General features: G+C 40.3%; 1 long non-coding RNA gene across 1 annotated transcript; it reads right to left on the bottom strand.

Moving 5' to 3' along the window:
- Nucleotides 1–1,220: 1,220 nt before the first annotated feature.
- On the bottom strand, nucleotides 1,221–12,417 carry LOC132346303 (uncharacterized). The gene is made up of 2 exons (XR_009496093.1): nucleotides 11,906–12,417; nucleotides 1,221–1,328 (listed from the first exon to the last, which is right to left on the bottom strand). It is a non-coding gene; the product is annotated as an uncharacterized lncRNA (long non-coding RNA).
- Between the last annotated feature and the right edge of the window lie 4,711 nt (nucleotides 12,418–17,128).

The raw sequence follows: 17,128 nt of genomic DNA, 5'->3' as shown, positions 1-17,128 counted from the left end.
GTCTGAGTGAACTCCAGGAGTTGGTGATGGACAGGGAGGCCTGGCGTGCTGCGATTCATGGGGTGGCAAAGAGTCGGATGTGACTGAGCGACTGATCTGATATATATATATATATGTTACTTTGCTATATATGTATGTATATGCATTAATACATACATATTCTTTTTAAATTCTTTTCCATTATATGTTATTAAAAGGTATTGAATATAGTTCTCTATGCTGTACAGTAGCCCCTTGTGGGTTATCTATTTTGTAAACAATAGTGTATATATTTTACTCCCAAACTCCTTATTCATCCCTTCCCACCTTTCATCTTTGGTAACCATAAATTTTTTTTCTATGTCTATGAGTCTATTTCTATTTCATAAATAAGCTCATTGGTATAGTTTTCTTTAGATTTCACATACAAGCAATGTCATATGATATTTGTCCTTATTATGTTTGAACAGTTTGCTGTCAGTTCAAATACATTCCTTTGTAGGGTATCAACTCTTTCTGTCTTGTTTTTGTTGCTCACTAAGTCATATCTGATTCTTTGCAACCCAATGAACAGCAGCACGCCAGGCCTCCCTGTCCTTCACCATCTCCTGGAGCTTGGTCAAACTCATGTCCATTGAGTCAGTGATGCCATCCATTCATCTCATCCTCTGTCCCCCGCTTCTCCTCTTGCCCTCAATCTGGTAGCTTCTAAAATAATTTTGTCTATTCTGCAATTTAACTTTGCTGTTCCAGAGTTTTTTATTTTTAATTATATACTTATATTTACCCTGCTTATTACTTTGAATCCACTTTTGATCTTAGGACAGTTGGTAAATTCTCATTTCTTCAATAATTTCCTCTGTGCCATTTCCTCTGTTGTCTTCTTCTGAAACTATAATATGATAGAAATTAGGACTGCACATCACAATCTGTCCTCCATGACTTTCCTATCTTCTACCCCACCTGCCTTCCTTTTTGTTGTTATCTTGCATGCTGCATTCTGGGTGAATGTCTCTTTTAATTCACTAATTTTTTCCAGTGCCAAGTTACTACATCATTTAATGTTTGATTATGAAGGCTGCGTAACTCCTTTCCAGCATTTTTAATAGAATTTGTTTCATATTTTGTTGATTGCCTCATGTCTGCCTTTTTATTTGTTTGTTTCATGTTGTTGCTTTTTAAAATAGAAATTATACTTCACTTATATGTGGGCACTAAACATTTATTTTAAAGATTTTCAGACTGTTTCATCATATTAACTTCTTGAGACAATATAGGTTTCTTCAGCTAATATTTGTGGCTTAATCTTCTCAGCATCCACCTTAGTTTGTATTCTCTGTAGAGAAGACCTTGAGGAAAAAACAAAACAAAACTGAACGCAACTAGTTTATTTGGAAAGTTAAGTCACACCAATAGACAGTAGATTAATGGAGAAGGGAGACAGGGAAGGAAACAGGCAATAAAACGAGGCATCACCAAGTCAGGACCCCTGTGTGTAACTAGAGGTCACTTCCACTAGGAAAATTTTGGGATTGAGTGTACAATAGACCTCTCAGAGTTATCGTACTCATATTGTGAGAACATTTATGCACAAATTTCCTTTAGTCAGTGTAAAGATGTGCCTAGAAGGCATTAGCTATACACCACTTCTAGTTTATCAGACCAATGGGCAAAGCAGGCCTCAGAGACAGTAGGGAAACTAAAATAATAAAATGCAGGGCTCGCTGGTAGCCCAGTGGTTAGGACTGCACGCTTTCACTGCTGAGGGTGTAGGCTTGATTCCTCGTCAGGGAACTAACATCCTGCAAGCTGGCAGGGCAAAAGGAAAAAAAATGCAAGTATTGAAAAGTCACACCAATGGACACTCAGGCAGTGAGAGGACGGAGATGGAGGCAAGGCACCAGGGCATCTATTGCAGGGTTAGGTCTTTTCCTGTTTTGGAATTTGGTTTGTGAGAGAAATTTCACTTGTATTTTGTTCTGTCCCTTTATCTATGTCACAGATGGTTTAGCATAGCATTTACCCAGCCTTCCATCCTCAGCCCATATGTGTCCAAGAGTATGTGATGACCTAATGCAGCTCCTATCTCACTCACTGAGGATAATATAGCTTCAGTCAGTAGGCTGGTATCTAGGCTTCTCTGACCACTGCCTTGTTGCAAGAATGTATCTACCTTCTCACTCCCAGCCTGCCTTGTTAAAAAGCCTTAGCTCTAGCTAATGTCCAGCAACTTTTTTTCAGTCCTATTTTATCCAGAAAGCCTCGTCTCTAAGCAGTCTTGTTTACAACGCAGAATGTTAGAATGCTCATCATCACCTGCTTCTTACCTTGGAGCAGAGCAAGACTGGGAGTTCAGACTCTCATTGATTTGCATTTTTTAAGCTTTTACTTTGCAAAGTTATTTTCCTTTTTAATCTGGCTGTGTGTTTTGGTGCTCTATGTTTATCCTTTATTGATCATTTATATATGTATTTGGGCAGAGAAATACTACAAAATGTAATTTTACTGTGGTATAATGGCTAGATGCTTACTGCTTTTTATTTCAGATAAAATCATATAATTTTAAAAATTTAGATGATGTGTTCTTGAATTCATATCTAAATTAAAGAAATGGTGCCTAGTGGAAAATAGTAGTTACACAAAGCTCGTGGAAACCATTTTCTTCTGACATTTTATTTTGTGTGTTTTTAATTAGTTTTTTTATATGTGAGTTTTTTAGCGGGGGAGAAGGGAAGATCTGCTTTTTTGTACCCTCTTGTAGCTCAGTTGGTAAAGAATCTGCCTGCAGTGCAGGAGACCCAGGTTCAATCCCTGGGTCAGAAAGATCCCTTGGAGAAGGGATTGGCAACCCACTCCAGTATCCTTGCCTGGAAAATCTCATAGACATAGGAGCCTGGTGGTCTGCAGTCCATGGGGTCGCAAAGAGTTGGGCACAACTGAATGACTAACACTTACTTACGAACACTAAATTGCAATGAGAGAGTCTCAGTTTGGAGTTTTCAAAGTTCATTTAGAAAAAGTTATAACTGTAATCTTTTCTGTGTCCTAAATATGTCCTCCTAAAAATAAATCAAAGCTTCGGAGAGTCACTGTTGATTTAGATGTGCTAAAAATAATAGCTTCCCCAATATTTAAGGTATAGATAACTTAGAAATGGCCTCAATAGAGTAAATGAGACTAGTAAAAGTTTGAGAAATGAAATATCCAAGAATGGAGAATTAAGAATTGCAGAGAATAATTCAGAGGGACTTGACCACTTTCTCCAACTACATCAACATCTGTAGTGTGAGCAGAAAGACTCTACCTCAGTTCCTCTCTCCAGTCTTGCCCACACCCACTCCCCTCAGTCCTTACTCCAGAGCCTTCCGAGTTGGGACAGTTCCTGACCTCACACGGGACAAGAGTTCCTCATGACAGCTGTGTATTACATGTGTGAAAAAAGGACAGAGGAGACTACACAGACTTGCCAGGATTGGGGATGACAGCTATAAGAACAAAAGAAAAAAATATCCTGGACAAAAGTAATTCTGATCAAAAAAGAATGTCATAGTAAGACCTAATTACATTTTTAAAAATTTTATTTCTTTTGTGTGTGTGTGCGTGTATGCAAAGTTGCTTCGGTTGTGTCCGACTCTGTGACCCTATGGACTGTCCCACCAGGTTTCTCTCTCTGTGAAATTCTGCAGGCAAGAATACTGGGGTGGGTTGCCATTCCCTTCTCCTGGGGATCTTCCCAGCCCAGGGATTGAACTTGAGTCTCTTATGTCTCGTGAATTGGCAGATGGGTTCTTTACCTCTAGAACCACCTGGGAAACCTATTTATTTTTTATTGATGTCTAATTGATATATTAGTTCCAGATGTAGAACACAATGATTAGACATTTGTGTATGTTGGTGTATGTTTGTTGAGTTCTTTTCAGGGAGGGGAAAAGACCTGAGGGCAGCTGAGAGAGCATGCAGAGCTGGGCTTGCCTGTCCCTAGCATGCACCCGTGCAGGCCCCAAGCTGTGCGCCAAACAGAAGCCTTCCTCTCAAGCCAAAGCTCTTGGACAAGCAAAAGGCCTCTTTTGCAAAAATACTGAGGATGTGTTTCAGTGTGCTGTCTGTGCAGGGCCCCAGGACTGATAGCTGGCTGAGACTCGCTGTCTAATTGTTACAGCCCCATGGGACGCAGGAAGGTAAGCTTACCTAGAGGCATGTAAAGCACCCTCCAGAGATATCAGATATACATTCTCTGGATCCCAGCGAAGGGAGATGCAAACAAACCAAAACAAAACAAATCACCTGCACTTGGAGATTTCTGCAAAGTATTAAGTCAGCCAAAGTAAAGTAGAAGTCGCTCAGAAATGTCGGACCCTTTGTGACCCCACAGACTGCAGCCCGCCAGGCTCCTCTGACCATGGAATTCTCCAGGCAAGAATACTTGAGTGGGTTGCTATTTCCTTCTCCAGGGGATCTTACCAACCCAGGAATTGCACCCAGGTTTCCTGCATTGCAGGCAGACTCTTTACCATCTGAACCACCAGGGAAGCCCCACCTGTGTTTAATCAGAAGCCTGCCACTATGGAGATAAGCTATTAGAAGTCCTTTTACAGAGAGACTAGGGTCCTGAGTCTGTTTCCTCCTGGGGTGCTCTGAGGGTAGTCGTCACTTAAGAATCTTTCTCTGTTGGTTATTCTCCTGTGGGACCCACGAGTGTAGTCTCCACTGGCCTTCAGAACCGAGTGGTCTAGAGGTATCACCAGTGGAAGACACAAAAGTTGGGGCAGCAGAGGCGGGCACAAGCTCCTTTCTGGTGCTACTGGTGAGCAAAGAGGACAAAAATGGTGCCTGCCAGCCTCCTTCCCCAGAGGGTACCCCAGGAGGCCCCTAGGTGTGTGCTAGATTAGATGAAGCAAATAAGCCTCTGACACAAGTCTGGGTACCTCTCAATAGGCTGCTCCTGTGCTGAGCTCTGGAGGAGAGAGCCTGAGCACAAGGCCCCTGTGACAGTCATTTCTCCAGCTCCCTATAGCCTTGGATCTGGTGACTATGAGCTCCTTCGGTTTTCAAAGCTGGATGTTTGGGGATCTCATCTCTCAGGTGCAGGTCCTAAAAGCTGGGGTGCCCAGTGTGGGTTTCAAATCCTTCAGTCCTCAGAGAGAAACTCTGGGTGGGAGCTTCTTAGCTGGTTTTTATAGTTTTTTTCCCCAGAGAAACATTTTCCACATGTAGCTCTGGATTCAGTGTGTCTATAGGAGGAGGTAGGTTCAGGATCTTTCTACATCACACCCTGACCTGGAACCCCTACATTGAGTTAATGTTGAAATACATTTCTTTTACCCATTCCCTATTTTTACTCACACACCACGGTAACTGGATTAAGAGGTGTTCTAATTCAGGGTATCCTGGTGCATTCCAAATGAGAGAAATGCTGACTTTCTTAACAAAATACAATGATTTCTTTCACATGATCCATATTTTTGTATTGGATAGAACAAATAACTATAATATAAAATTAATTAAACACTGGTAGGAACGGAAAGTTATGACCAACCTAGATAGCATATTCAAAAGCAGAGACATTACTTTGCCAACAAAGGTTCGTCTAGTCAAGGCTATGGTTTTTCCAGTGGTCATGTATGGATGTGAGAGTTGGACTGTGAAGAAGGCTGAGCACCGAAGAATTGATGCTTTTGAACTGTGGTGTTGGAGAAGACTCTTGAGAGTCCCTTGTACTGCAAGGAGATCCAACCAGTCCATTCTGAAGGAGATCAGCCCTGGGATTTCTTTGGAAGGAATGATGCTGAAGCTGAAACTGCAGTACTTTGGCCACCTCATGGGAAGAGTTGACTCATTGGAAAAGACTCTGATGCTGGGAGGGATTGGGGGCAGGAGGAGAAGAGGATGACAGAGGATGAGATGGCTGGATGGCATCACTGACTAGATGGACATGAGTCTGAGTGAACTCCGGGAGTTGGTGATGGACAGGGAGGCCTGGCTTGCTGCGACTCATGGGGTCGCAAAGAGTCAGACAGGACTGAGCGACTGATCTGATCTGAGGAACTACTACCGGAGAAGGCAATGGCACCCCACTCCAGTACTCTTGCCTGGAAAATCCCATGGATGGAGGAGCCTGGTGGCTGTAGTCCATGGGGTCACTAGGAGTCGGACACGACTGAGCGGCTTCACTTTCACTTTTCACTTTCATGCATTGGAGAAGGAAATGGCAACCCACTCCAGTGTTCTTGCCTGGAGAATCCCAGGGATGGGGGGCCTGGTGGGCTGCCGTCTATGGGGTCGCACAGAGTCGGACACGACTGAAGCGACTTAGCAGCAGCAGCACGAACCAGTGGAGAAATCCCCAAATCCCAAAATTCCCATCCTTAGAGAATTTTTTTCAAAATAATATTAAGATCCAAATAGTCTTCCTGAAGACTAAGACTAATATTATGGAACTCCCATCACTATTTTGTGCCAGATAATGTGTTACAGAGGGGTGTGTGTGTGTGTGTGAGAATGTATGATGTTTGTGTGCGTGTGCTCAATCTTTAAGCATTACTTAGAACTTGCCAGCCAAATATTAAGTTTAGAAAGAAACAGATTCAGAGAGCCAGAAAGGAACTGAGCCAGCATTCAAATCATTTCCATCTCATTTAAAAACTTATACTCTCTATGCTACAGTGTGGAGGTACAGTGTGAGGGCTAGACATACTATGTGCATATTTAGCACATAGTATGCTAAATATGCACATAGTATGGAAGGACTGATGCTAAAGCTGAAACTCCAGTACTTTGGCCACCTCATGCGAAGAGTTGACTCATTGGAAAAGACTCTGATGCTGGGAGGGATTGGGGGCAGGAGGAGAAGGGGACGACAGAGGGCGAGAAGGTTGGATAGCATCACTGACTTGATGGGCATGAGTTTGGGTGAACTCCCAGAGTTGGTGTTGGACAGGGAGGCCTGGTGTGCTGCGATTCATGAGGTTGCAAAGAGTCGGACACGACTGAGCGACTGAACTGAACTGAACGTGAAATAAATGTTAGCCATCATTAGTTATTACACACTTCCTCCAAATGGATTAGCACAGGTCCTGTGCTACTTTTATAGAGGTATTTTACAGAATATTTGCTTCCCACTTTTAGAACACATTGTGGCCACTATCTACTTGAATACAAAATAGTCATTGTTCAGTCGTTCAGTCATGTCTGACTCTGAGACCTCACGGACTGCAACATTCCAGGCTTCCCTGTCCTTCACCATCTCCCGGAGCTTGCTTAAACTCATGTCCTTTGAGTTCATGATGCCATCCAACTATCTCGTCATCTGTCATCCCCTTCTCCTGCTACCTTCAATCGTTCCCAGCATCAGGGTCTTTTTGAATGAGTTGGCTCTTTGCATCAGGTGGCCAAAGTATTGGAGCTTCAGCTTCAGCATCAGTCCTTCCAGTGAATAGTCAGGAATTTCACTTGGGATTTGCTCTGACTTGAAGCGGTTGGAAAGAGGCTTGACAAAAGTGGAAGGAGAGTCTATTCCACAGGGAACTTTCTCCCTCTCTTTGTCAGCCTTTTCCTCTCTTTTCAGCTATTCTTAGCTGCTTATCCCTTTGCCACAGAGTATTTTATTCAGAAGACCAGAGGACCTACTTGCATAGTAAACTCAGTGAAATAGCTAGGATTGACTGGTTGGATCTCCTTGCAGTCCAAAGGACTCGCAACAGTCTTCTCCAACACCACAGTACAAAAGCATCAATTCTTCAATGCTCAGACTTTATGTCCAACTCTCAGATCCATACATGACTACTGGAGAAACCATAGCTTTGAGTATATGAATTTTTGTCGGGCAAAGTATTTTGCATATTTGTATGCAAAATAGAGACAGCCTAATTTGCTGGGGCGTTCGGAGAAAGTTATCCCTCCAGAGGCTCAAAACCCCTGACCCACTCCTCACAGCTGTATACAGTGAAGCTTAGAAGTTGTGAATGGGTCTCCTGGTTAGACTCTCAATGTTGAATTTGACACTGTCAGCTCTTCAAGTTTACTCAGTATTAGAGAAGTGCCAGGGAAAAGTGCTTCTCTGATGGCTCAGATGGTAAAGAATCTTCCTGCAATATAGGAGGCCCAGGTTCAATCCCTGGATGGGGAAGATCCCTTGGAGAAGGGAATGGCCACCCACTCCAGTATTCTTGCCTGGAGAATCCCATGCACAGAGGAGCCTGGCAGGCTACAGTCCATGAGGTTGAGAAGTAAGGGTAGAATGGATCATTTAGCTATTTGGGAGAATGAAATGCCAAATGAATCACCACGGAGTAGACAAGTATCTGCTTAGGATTCCCTGGGGCTTTCTGAATGAACAACCAAGAAGGGCTGAAAAATGCACTTGGGATTTTCTCTGACTTGAAGTGCTTGGAAAGAGGCTTGGTGAATTTGGAAGGAGTGACTATTCCGCAGGGAACTTTCTCTCTCTCTTTGTCAGCCTTTTCCTCTCTTTTCAGCTGCTCTTAGCTGCCTGTCCCTCACCACAAAGTATTTTGTTCCTTTAAATTATTTTTTTCTTTATAGACCAGAGGCCCTACTTGCATAGTAAACCCAATAAAATAGCTACATTTTAATTAAATTTACACAGCTTTTATGACACCAGTGGGTAGCCCTCACTGGTACCCAGAGAAACCCCAGAGCCATCAGATATACTTCATATGTAATTAATCTCTAATGTTCGATTTTGTAAGATATGTAATAATGCTGCCTGGATAGAAATGAGAGCTTCAGAGAAAAGTCATATGAAAGATGAAGAGAGAAGCTTTAGGAGGAATTGGTTTTCAAGAGAGCAACTAAGTGTGAACTTTATTAAAAGGAAAAGAAGTAATGGGGATATCTCGCATTAAGTAAAAATGCTTGACATCTTCAATTTTTCAGTTTCTTTTATTTTGCCCCAGACAAATGTTTCAGAGTTTGTTTTTATAATGTATACCATGTGTAATGTTACTTTTGTAGCCTCATAGATATAATATTTGAGCAAAGGAAAGATTTGCTGTATTCAGAAATTACAGAGAGAAAACCCCCACTGTGACTAAAGCTTCGATAGAATTTAAATCCCTTTCCCTGCAAATGTTTTGAGAAGTTTTCAATCAAGTCTTTTGTTTTAAATTTTTTAAAGCTTTTTATTTTGTATGGAGGTATTGTTGTTGTTTAGTTGCTAAGTGATGTCTGACTCTGTGACGCCATGGACTGCAGCACACCAGGACTCCCTGTGCTTCACCATCTCCCCAAGTTTGCTCAAACCCATGTCCATTGAGTCGGTGATGCCATCCAACCGTCTCATCCTCTGTCGCCCCCTTCTCCTCCTGCCCTCAATCTTTCCCAACATCAGGGTCTTTTCCAATGAGTCAGCTCTTCACATCAGGTGGCCGAAGTATTAGAGCTTCAGCTTCAGCATCAATCCTTCCAATGAATATTCAGAGTTGTTTTCCTTTAGGATTGATCTCCTTGCTGTCCAAGGGACTCTCAGGATTCTTTTCCAGCACCACAGTTCAAAAGCATCAATTTTTGGTGCTCAGCTTTCTTGGTGGTCCAACTCATATCTGTACATGACTACAGGAAAATCCATAGTTTTGACTATATGAACCTTTGTTGGCAAAGCATTGGGCTATAGCAGATTTACAAACAATATTATAATAATTTCAGGTGAGCAGCAAAGGGATTCAGCCATACATATACATGTATCCATTCTCCCCCAACTCTCCTCCCATCTAGTCTGCCACATAACATTGAGCAGAGTTCTGTGTGTTTCAAGTCTTTGTTTTTAATTATCAAACTAACAAATGACAAAATATTATCCGAATCAGTTGTTCTACACCTTATCTCAGTACATGCTCAGATGTTTCTGACTCTTTGCTACAACTTGTAGTTTTCACTAAAAGTTCACCATTATCCTCACACACAGTGGGAGAAGAGAAGAGAGAGCATTTTTACTCTTTCCATAAATTACAAAATAGCTGCTTGTGGAGATCAGGTTATTTTTCCAAGGTCAACCAAATGGCTGATGAAGACTATGAGTTCTGATTTACAATCTAATGGCTTTTCAATTCTACCATCCCTATCTTTTATTTTTTTATTTATTTATTTTTAATTAATTTTATTTTATTTTTAAACTTTACATAATTGTATTAGTTTTGCCAAATATCAAAATGAATCCACCACAGGTATACATGTGTTCCCCATCCTGAACCCTCCTCCCTCCTCCCTCCCCATACCATCCCTCTGGGTCGTCCCAGTGCACTAGCCCCAAGCATCCAGTATCGTGCATTGAACCTGGACTGGCATCTCGTTTCATACATGATATTTTACATGTTTCAATGCCATTCTCCCAAATCTTCCCACCCTCTCCCTCTCCCACAAAGTTCATAAGACTGTTCTATACGTCAGTGTCTCTTTTGCTGTCTCGTATACAGGGTTATCATTACCATCTTTCTAAATTCCATATATATGCGTTAGTATACTGTATTGGTGTTTTTCCTTCTGGCTTACTTCACTCTATATAATAGGCTCCAGTTTCATCCACCTCATTAGAACTGATTCAAATGTATTCTTTTTAATGGCTGAGTAATACTCCATTGTGTATATGTACCACCACTTTCTTATCCATTCATCTGCTGATGGACATCTAGGTTGCTTCCATGTCCTGGCTATTATAAACAGTGCTGCGATGAACATTGGGGTACACGTGTCTCTTTCCCTTCTGGTTTCCTCAGTGTGTATGCCCAGCAGTGGGATTGCTGGATCATAAGGCAGTTCTATTTCCAGTTTTTTAAGGAATCTCCACACTGTTCTCCATAGTGGCTGTACTAGTTTGCATTCCCACCAACAGTGTAAGAGGGTTCCCTTTTCTCCACACCCTCTCCAGCATTTGTAGACTTTTGGATTGCAGCCATTCTGACTGGTGTGAAATGGTACCTCATAGTGGTTTTGATTTGCATTTCTCTGATAATGAGTGATGTTGAGCATCTTTTCATGTGTTTGTTAGCCATCTGTATGTCTTCTTTGGAGAAATGTCTATTTAGATCTTTGGCCCATTTTTTGATTGGGTCATTTATTTTTCTGGAGTTGAGCTGTAGGAGTTGCTTGTATATTTTGAAATAAAAGCAAAAATAAACAAATGGGACCTAATTAAACTTAAAAGCTTCTGCACATCAAAGGAAACTATTAGCAAGGTGAAAAGGCAGCCTTCAGAATGGGAGAAAATAATAGCAAATGAAGCAACCGACAAACTACTAATCTCAAAAATATACATCCCTATCTTTTAAAATCTCTATGTATATCCCAATATAAACTTCGTGTTAAAATCATTCTAATGATGCTTAAGCTTAGGGGATAAATTACCTAGAAGAGATGACTCCATCCCTTTCTAAAAAATACCTCTGTTGTAACCTGTATAGCTTTTGTGACACAAGACCTCTTTCTGATACCTCCTTGGCCAGTTCACCCTTTTCTTGGATTCTCCATGGGCAAGTAGTATCTCTATCCACTCTGGAGGCCATGCTACACTTTTCTTGACTTTCTTCACTCACTCACCCTATTTAGTTACCAAGTTCTTTAATCCTGCCTTCAAAATGATCCCAAATAGCCTTCATTCTGCTCATTTCCACTGTCACTGCTAAGATTTAAATTCTTATCTCTTTCTGAAATTTGCCTATAAATCATGATTCTAATTTTTCCACACTCTATCCTCCTTACTGTAACTAGAATTATCATTGGAAAATTTTGCTTCAATCATGATTCTTCTCCACCGAGAAACCTCTACTGACTCTATTTACAGGGAGAGTAACATGCAAATATGCTAATGAGTTATGTGAGACTCTCCATACCTACACTCAACCTCTCTTTCTGCTCACTTCCTTCCCATTATTCACTTTATCCTGTACCCACAGTGGACAAGTCCCTGACTCACCATTCCGTGAATGTTTCATGATGTCCAAATGCTGTGCCCTTGTTTGTAGCTAGCTTCTTTTCCTTTACAAGCTCAGACCCATCTATAAAGTCCTAATCAATTTCTGGGACTCAGTTCAAATGAAAGTTTCCCTGACAGTTCCCACAACCTCAAGGAATTTCTCACCAGCTTCTCTCTGCTTCCCTTCATGTTAAACATGCCTTTATTTCAGCCCTTTCAAATTACATTTTATTTATTCATTTTTTTAATTAATAACTGGTGGTTGGGAAACAGATTAAATGGGCTTTGTGGGAAGAGTCAGGTCTCCATAAATTAACCCTAAATTATTTGAGTAAATGTAATAGAATGAAAACTTGCATAGCCCACACTCTGAATTAGTAACATTTAGACTTCTTTCCCTACCTTTCAAAAAATACCTTCTAAGCCTCCAAGGTTGAAAGGGCAAACTTAATTGTGACTTCACAGACTGTAGCCCACCAGGCTCCTCTATCCATGGAATTCTCCAGGTAAGAATGATGAAGTCATTATCCATTCCCTTCTCCAAGCAATCTTCCCTACCCAGGGATTAAACCCAGATCTCCTGCATTGCAGGCAGATTCTTTACCATCTGAGCTACCAGGGAACCCCTTTTAAAAAGGCAAGAGGGAGTAAAAGGAACCAGTCCAGTTCTATTTATATCCAGCAGAGCTTAGGTGCTGGTGTCTCATTTACAGTCACTCAAGTAGACAAGGTAGAGTAATAAAGAGTTAACCTGAGTGATAGAATTACATATGCTCTGGTGAACCATTCCAAACTCTACCTGCTCTCCCACTATTCTAAGAGCAGTGTGTGTGTTATGCATGAATCTCAGTTCTCCTTGATTAGTCCAGCTATTCTATCCTTATCCATTAACTGATAGTGTTAATAGATGATGAATATTCACCCCAACACCTAAAGATACTTGTGCACAGAAAAACCCAAGCCTATTGGATGCATCCTTAGGCACCTTTTCAGACTGTCTATGCTTCAACCATATCTAGTTTCAGCCACTCCTGTGGTGACCAACAGTGAGTAGGCACCAGTCATATTCCCCCCTGAAACAATCGTATTGTTCTGTGGTTGGAGAACATGCTCTTTATAATTTTAATTCTCAGAATTTTTGGAAGACTTGTTTCATAGCCCAGAGTACGATCCATTTTGGTAAAAAAAAAGTCCATGTGCACTTGAAAAGAATGAATACCCTGCCATTGTTCAGGAGTGCCTTCTGGGTGTCAGTAAGGTTAATTTTGTTATTTGTTATTTTCTATTTTCACATGAATTGTTTGTCTGCTTATTGTCGCATGTTTTCAGTACTGATAGTCTTCTAATAGGACTGCAGATTTTTCTATTTCTTCTTTTGTTTTTTGCCCTATATGTTTTGAAATTGTATTATTAAAATACATAAAAACTTAGAATATGTATCTTCTCCTTGTAAATCAAACTCCTAATCATTATAAAATATTCCTGCTTTTATTTTACTGTTGAATCTTGCCTAAATATTTGGGAGCTACATTATTAGGTACATAAAAATTTAGAATTGTTATGTTTTTCTTATAGGTTTAGCTGTTTTTTAAAAAAATAGGTTTAACTTAATCATTATGAAATATTCCCCTTTAATTTTGATATTGAATCTTACCTAGGATATTTGTCTGACTCAGCTTTCTTTTGGATATTGTTTTCATGGTATTCTTGTTTTCGACACCCTACTTTCATCTTTGTATTTAAGATGCACCTCTCACATGGGCCATATATATTTTTTAAATTAAATCTACTTTACCATTTATTGTCCATTTATATTTGATGTAATTATTAATTTTTTAATCTATCATCTTATATTAGTTTTCTGCTTATTTCACCTGATTTGTAAATTAGTAATTTTTAGCCACTTTTAAGGTAATGCTAAAACCTTTAGGGTGCTCCTCTCATTGCTTTTTTGTGTCATGCACTTCAATTCTATTATAAATACATCTCAAATCTCACAAGACATCATTATAATTGTTTTGCAGTCATTATACCACATTTTAATCATATCTGTTTATTGTCATCCCTTCCTACATCTTGGAGTTTTAATATAGGAACATTTTTTCCTTTTACTTCAAGAATTCCCTTTAGTATTTACTTCAACTGGGATATATTGGAGATAAGCTATCTCTGTACATGTGTGCCTAGAAATTTATTTTTGTCTTCCTATTGAAGATTATCATCACCAGATATAAAATCCTAAACTTGAAGTTTTAATTTGCTCCAGTACTTTGAAGATAGTACTCTGTTGTCTTCTGTATCATATCATTCCTGTTGAGAAACCAGCTATAAGTCTTAATGTTGCTCCTCTGAAGGCATTGTGCATTTTTCCCTCTGCTGCTGCTAAGTCACTTCAGTCATGTCCGACTCTGTGAGACCCCATAGACGGCAGCCCACCAGGCTCCTCTGTCCAAATCTTGTGGCTCAGCTGGTAAAGAATCCGCCTCCAGTGTGGGAGACCTGGGTTCGATCCCTGGGTTGGGAAGATTCCTTAGAGAAGGGAAAGGCTCCAGTATTCTGGCCTGGAGAATTCCATGGACTGTATAGCCCGTGGGTTGCAAAGAGTCAGACATGATTGAATGACTTTCATACATATATATATTTATATATATGGTCATGGACTTCTGAATCTTTCACATAATGACTTATGTTAGGTCTGAAAAATTCTTGCCCATTCTCTTTAAAAATTGATTCTCTCCATTTTCTGTCTCCAACATTTTTGGGACTATAATTGCATATAGTGATAAGTTAGACCTTTTCTTACATGTTCCATCTATCTCCATTGATACTTTCTGTACCTTCCTTCTTTTTTACTCTCGATGTGTGAGTTTGGATACTTTATACTCATCTCTTTTTCTTTGTCCAATCTGATATTAAAGCCAAATGTTAAATCTGTAGTTTCAGTGACTGCATTTTTCAGTTTCAGAGTTTTCACTGAAATATTTTTACAGATAATATATATACAAATATATATAGTGAAATTCTTCATCATTTTATCCATTTTTATTGAACAAATTAACCACAGTCATTTTCAACAGTGTCTTAGTTAGTTGTAGGTCTGTTTCTATTGTCAATGTTTTCTTTGGGTCCTCTTTACTGGTATGTTACGTAATCTTTGTTGAATGACAGACTTTGTATTTGAGAAATTGCAGACAATGGGTGTTATCTCTCAGTACAGAAGATTCCCTTTTTTTCTGGTAAGCAACTAGAGTAGAGTAGACATCTAAACACAGTGGGAAAATGATTTGATTTCAGACTGAGGCTCAGAGCTCCTAATATCAATCCTACCTCTATTTCACCTCAACTCCTAGGGTGAAGGCCCCCAGGGGCCCCAAATGAGATTCTAGAGTGTTTATTAGGGCCTTTCATATTTGCTGGGCCTTGAACTCACATTTTTCTCTTTGAAGCACTGAGAACAATCACAAGTTTTACTGAGTTTTTTTGGTTGCCTTTTGTACCACACAACTAAGAATTATCAAATTATTCAAAAGGGAAACTAGCGTGGAGTGTCAAGCTTACTTCCCTATACCTGTCTTTTCTCCAACATGCTAGTCTCTCAAATCCTGGTTATCTTAAATCCTAATTCTAATTTTTGTCTCCTTAATGCCATGAGGTCATTAAAACTTTGCTTATACTTCTCCTCCTAGCAGTTACTTTTTTTCCTGGCTTCTCAGCCTTCTATCCTGTACTGCTTAAGAACTGCCATATGTCTCAAGGAGAAAAGTAGTAAAGCAGACTGTGTGGATCACCTCAGTGAACTCTAGAATTTTGGTCCCTCAAGTTGTGAACTCCCCGGAAGCTCCCTGCTGACTTCAAACAATTTTTTTCCCCAAATTTTATTCAGATTTTCTAGTTACTAGCTGACGTAGAAATACATTGCTGCTGCTGCTAAGTCGCTTCAGTCATGTCTGACTCTGTGCGACCCCATGGACTGTAGCCCACCAGGCTCCCCTGTCCCTGGGATTCTCCAGGCAAGAACACTGGAGTAGGTTACCATTTCCTTCTCCAATGCATGAAAGTGAAAAGTGAAAGTGAAGTCTCTCAGTCATGTCTGACTCTTAGCGACCCCATGGACTGCAGCCTACCAGGCTCCTCCATCCATGGGATTTTCCAGGCAAGAGTACTGGAGTGGGTTGCCATTTCCTTCTCCAATGCATGAAAGTGAAAAGTGAAAGGGAAGTCGCTCAGTCGTATCCAACTCTTAGCGACCCCATGGACTGCAGCCCACCAGGCTCCTCCATCCATGGGATTTTCCAGGCAAGAGTACTGGAGTGGGGTGCCATCGCTTTCTCTGAGAAATACATTAACTTTACCAATCACAGCTTTTTGCATTGTTTCTTTTTCCACTCTCAAATGAGGCTGTCTCTTATAAGAAAGACTATGGTTTTGAAGAAATAATATAGGTGTGTAAACTCATTTAGTTATGCAAATTTACTGAGTGTCCCAGTACTGTTCTGATGCTTTGCTAGTTGCTAAAAATAGAGTAGTAGCACAGTCTTCATCCTCAAGGATTCTCAGTTCGGTTACGTGATAAGAAGGTAAACACATGATGAGTACAGGTGTTAAGTGTGGTCTTAAGATAGGTGCACAGGATTCTCCAATAAACAGGACAAGGAGACTCATTTAGTCAGACAGCTGGGGAGGGAAACAAATCTTGTCACTTTGGCACATTCTGATTTTCTCCATTTAGAAGGTCCCTACTGCTACATAGGATCAAAGAGTACAGCTCTCCAGGTAACACAGAGATGGGTCAAAGTATTTTTAGCTCGTCACTGTCCACTCCAGATTGGTTTCAAAAACACTGTGAGAAAGAAATGAATGTAACCTATATATCAGCTGGGGCCTTCCTGTCCTTTGGATTTCAGGGTATAAATTGACCTGGAATCCAGAAAATTTCCACAGCTTACATTATCTGCTAATTTTGAAAATTTATAATTTCAAGGCCCATGGCTTCTGCCTACTACAACCTTGTACTGTGTATAGTTTTACTATAAACATATGTCAGTTTGGGATCTTTATGTTGCAAATAATAAGAATTCCAACTCAAACTATAAGAGGCTTAAATATTAAAGGTGCTTTCCTGAATTACCTATCTGGAAAACTGAATTGAGAAGTGAAGGTTAGTTAACCCAACATCCCCACATTATTACCTCTGTGCTCTGCTATTCAAGTATAAGCTTCATC

This window comes from Bos taurus, chromosome 10 (assembly GCF_002263795.3).
Source record: "Bos taurus isolate L1 Dominette 01449 registration number 42190680 breed Hereford chromosome 10, ARS-UCD2.0, whole genome shotgun sequence".
Classification (NCBI taxonomy): domain Eukaryota; kingdom Metazoa; phylum Chordata; class Mammalia; order Artiodactyla; family Bovidae; genus Bos; species Bos taurus.
This window is presented reverse-complemented; position numbering and strand designations above follow the sequence as displayed.